The following is a 4,553-nucleotide window of genomic DNA, read 5'->3' as shown; positions in this document are numbered from 1 at the left end:
TGTCCCTTGGGTTTATGTCCTAATAAAATCTGTGCTTCACTTCGGTCCTTTAGATGGGTCTTTTTTGAACTATAAATATTCTCAATTTATGGGCTTTATATATTACTGCCATTTAAAAATCCGTAATGGTCCAATTCTCCCTTTCCCGAGTACAATAAAATGACTCCCACAGACTTCAAGGAGAATTAAGCACAGTACAAGGGGAGAATCTGTGCCATAACTGTTCAATTACCTAGCCGAATGAAACATTAGGGGTACGGTTCACAGGCAGATTCCAAATCCCCATCTTGTGTGGCCGTATGACAATCTTCCTACAGCATCATAAACGGAAAATGCTGTCCTTTTAGGTACCCGTTTTCAGACTGCCTTTCAACTGATTCAAACAAAGTCCACTCTGACCTGTGGAAGAAATGAAGATTTTTCATCTACAATGGGAACATTCTCCTCAATTACGTATAGTTAGTCACAGAGTCTGAGTGTCATATTTTTGTGATTACATTTTTAAATAGCCTTGGGTTTTTTGAACATCACACGGTAAAAGCTCCCACTTTCCCAGATGTTGCTTCTTTTTTTTAAAAAAAATTGAACGTGGCATCCATTCGAGGGAAGATTAAGGCTGCCTTCGAAATGGAAAGGCTCAAGAAGCCAGAAATACTAAGTATTGGTGAGGGACCCTGGAACACTGAGGCGGGTATCCAGTTCCAAGAAAGTACTTTCTTGAGGCTTGTGATTATCTTTGGCATAAAGCAATCAAAAGGACCCCTTTTATATCCTCTCACGCTGGATTTTGAAGAGTATCTAACTGAAAAACCTCTCATAAACCAGTACTGGAGAGAGGTAAGGCTGAACATTCTGTGGATTTTCCCCCAATACTCTACGTTTATTTCTCAGTTTCTCTTTTTTTTTATGGTATTTGTTAAGTGCTTAATGTGCCGAGCATTGATCTAAGCACTGGTGTAGATAAAGGGTACTCAGGTTGGACATAATCCATGTCCCACTTGGGGCTCGCCATTTTAATACCCATTTTACAGATGAAGAAGTTAAGTGACTTGCCCAAGATCACACAGTGTTCATTCATTCAATAGTATTTATTGAGCGCTTACTATGTGCAGAGCACTGTACTAAGCGCTTGGAATGTACAAATCGGCAACAGATAGAGACAGTCCCTGCCCTTTGACGGGCTTATGGTCTAATCGGGGGAGACGGGCAGACGAGAACAGTGGCAATAAATAGAGTCAAGGGGAAGAACATCTCATTAAAACAATGACAAATAGAATCAGGGTGACGTACATCTCATTAAACAAAATAAATAGAGTAGACAAGTGGCGGAGCTGGAATTAGAACTCAGTTCCTTCTGACTCCCGGGCCCGTGCTCTATCCACTCGGTCATATTGCTTCTTTTTGTCCTTTGTTTCCTCTTGCCAAAATTATGGATGGCTTTTTGCATATACATGCATAGATAAAATACCTCACTCCCACCAACCTCCTCTGAATAGATATTTAATGATCATAACAGTGATTCCATTGGCAATCTATAAAATTGTTCCAAATGAGTGAATGACACTCTGCCTCTTTATGCCCTTCATCTTCTCCTTCTCCCATCTCAAAGTTATTTGAGATAATGACGGTGCAGTAAGAAATGTAAGATTTCGGGGTAATTTTTCTCCTCGTGATTTTAAATCAGGCTTTCGGAAAAGGTTTTATTCATAGTTATCATCTCCAAATGAAATAAATGTTGTTAACTTCCATAATTCAAGCAAATATATGACTAAGTAGGTCAAAAAATCTTCTCCAATTCTATTGAGTGCCTGCCTTCTTGAGGATGATTCTTCATTCCCTACTTTTCAAACTGTTAATGCACCAGAAAGCTTTGGAATATATAAAATGGATATGTGGGTGTGAGGATGATTTCATTTTCTCAGTTGTACATCTTTTACTTTATTTCAGTGGATTAACAGAGCGATTTTCATTTTGAGATCACTCAGGCAGGAAAAGAGGCTGCAGCCGCCGCTATCTATTAATCTTTACTAGCGGATTATCTCAGATTCGGTTCCCTTTGAGGAAAACATATTTTAAACATAAAATTAACCCACTCTTCGTCTCCAAGGGCCCCATCAATACCTAAACAAAGTGTTGATCCTGTAATTGTTTTCTTCCCAGCCCAAGGAGGAGAGCTTAAAGTAGATTCAGAGCTTCCATCTGACTTGCATGGTTGCGGTAAAACAACTTATTCCCCATGAGGTGCGCCAAAAAGCCGTTCTTGTAAGCACCAGAAAAAGCTATTATTGTAAGCGCCAGATACTCTGTGAGCCACCGAAGAAAGCGATGGTTCTAGCGAGACAGCTTTGCACTGGGCCTTTGCATTGTGATGTTGGGAATGGGATGTTGTTGGTCTTGTCCAGAATTCCGCTCACCAGAGGTCTATGGGAAAGCACCTCTTTCCTGACTAAAGGAAATTCCTCATTTTTGTGTGTGTGTGTTTTAGCCAGAATCGCCGCTTTAGAGCACTGCATTTAGAATACTTTAAGAAAGTGGTATAAACAAGCTTCACAGTATGATCAGTCCCTTAAGTCATCCCATTTTCCGGCATTGGGGTGAAAGCTGCTCAGCCCCTCTCCCCACCAACGGCACCCTTCACCATCCTCCCTCATCCCAGAAAGAGAGGAGGGAATTTGTTTTCCTCTGAAAGAGTTCGCCTTTGGGAATGCATGAAACGCTACTCTAAAAATCTTCCTAAAATAACCAATCGTCAGCTGAGCAAGAAATGTACATTTACTACTGTCCATTCATCACAAAGTTGCTTTATCTTTTCGTTTCAACAACCAACGCGTTTTCATTTTCATATCTCACCTTCCCAGTTTCCCCTTTTCCCGTTTCATTATTTTTCTTGGAGGGACAGCTCTCCTTTTTAAAGTCCTTGCTATTTGAAAAGCCTTAATTCATCTTCTGTTGTAATCCCTAAGAAAATGTTGCTGCCTCCTTATCACCTGTGCTTCAGTAGTAAGATCACAAATAAAAATGTTTAGGAAACATGCCAAAAGGAGAGCAGGATGGTATATAAATGTTAATGGATTAATGCTTAAACTGCAGCCATTAAACTGAGGTGTAGTTGGAAATGTTTCTAAATAAGATGAATGTCTCAAAGAGAGGTTTTCAGCTGAAAATTTCATTTTGGCTATGGGGTGCAAGGGAAACCAGGCCCTTTATTGGTTTAATACAGTTCCTTGGAACTGTACTCTCCCAAGAGTTTAGTGCAGTGCTCTGCACACAGTAAGTGTTCAGTAAATATCACTGATTGATTGAATAATTAATGGATAATCATGTTCTGGTCTGGGAGCTGGGCCAGACTGCCTTTTCTAGCTGTGGGCATTCTGCCCTGAATCTCTCATACTTGCGCACTCCAGAACAAACTCCGACTTCACTCCTGACCCTCCTCCTGTTCCCACTTCAGTTGGAGTTGCCCAAGTGACCCTTCTGAAGATTTAGCATTTTGGAGAGAAAATGGACCCCAACATCTGTAAATTATTCTCTTCTTCTTTGGCACCAATTTAAAGAACTCTTTCTAATTATGGTTTTCATCCTGAAATAAAAGGTATGGAAGCATGTGAACTGGATCACTTGGGCTAAAATTCGTTCGGGACTAAATCATGGAACTCACTGAAAGGGCAAAAGAATGGGTATTTTATCATCATTTTACCAGTAAGGAGACTGAGGCACAGAAAAGATGAATGACTCGCCCAAGGTCACAAAGCAGACAAGTGGCAGAGCCAGGACTAGAATCCAGCTTTCCTAACTCTCGGTCCTGTACTCTTTCCACTACTTCTCTTAGCCTGTCAGCCTCACATGAGACAAGAACTGTGTCCAACCTGATTAACTTCCACGTTCCCCAGTGCCTCGAACAGTACTCGATAAATACCGTAATCATCGTTATCCAGTTAATTAGACACTTGGCAAATCTCTGGGATCTAACAATTTTTGAGGTATCTGTTAAGCACTAAGTACTGCGTTCAGCCCTGGCATGGCTACAAACCAGTCGGATCAGACCCAGCCCCTGGCCCTGAAGAGGCTCACAGTCTAAGAGGGAGGGATAGCAGGTATTTAATTTCCATTTTATGTATGAGGAAACGGAGTCACGCAGCAGGCAAGTGGCAAGCCAGGATTAGAACCCAAGTCTCCTGCCACCCAGTTCTTTCCACAAACACCCACAGTGGGTTCTAGCTCAGAATACGGTTGCTTATCAAACGCTAGAGGGGAAGGGACCGTGGATTTGGTTTCTGTGTCCTTTTTCAACTGGACTGCCCATCAAAGATTCTCAATCAGAACGTTGTTGATGATGACGATGGGAGCCCAGATCCCCTTGGGACTGACTTCAGCTCTGAGCCGGTCGAGGCCCCATTTATATGGGGCTCAGCCTCAGCCCGGCAGAAAGTCATGAATGATTTGAAGTTTTATCGCTGGTGGGGAAAGCAGAATGAGGGTGTTCCTTAGGGATCATTCCCGAGGTTGGTCTTATTCAATATCCTTATTGTTGGGCCTGGGCAAAGAAACTGATG

At 41.8% G+C, this 4,553-nt stretch overlaps 1 long non-coding RNA gene across 1 annotated transcript; it reads right to left on the bottom strand.

The window, feature by feature from the left end:
- Window positions 1-208: 208 nt before the first annotated feature.
- LOC114816395 lies at window positions 209-2,311 on the bottom strand. The gene is made up of 2 exons (XR_003764163.2): window positions 2,122-2,311; window positions 209-399 (listed from the first exon to the last, which is right to left on the bottom strand). It is a non-coding gene; the product is annotated as an uncharacterized LOC114816395 (long non-coding RNA).
- Between the last annotated feature and the right edge of the window lie 2,242 nt (window positions 2,312-4,553).

This window comes from Ornithorhynchus anatinus, chromosome 14, assembly GCF_004115215.2.
Source record: "Ornithorhynchus anatinus isolate Pmale09 chromosome 14, mOrnAna1.pri.v4, whole genome shotgun sequence".
NCBI classification, from domain to species: Eukaryota; Metazoa; Chordata; class Mammalia; order Monotremata; family Ornithorhynchidae; genus Ornithorhynchus; species Ornithorhynchus anatinus.
Note: the sequence above shows the minus strand (reverse complement) of the source record. Positions and strands in the feature narration are given on the sequence as shown.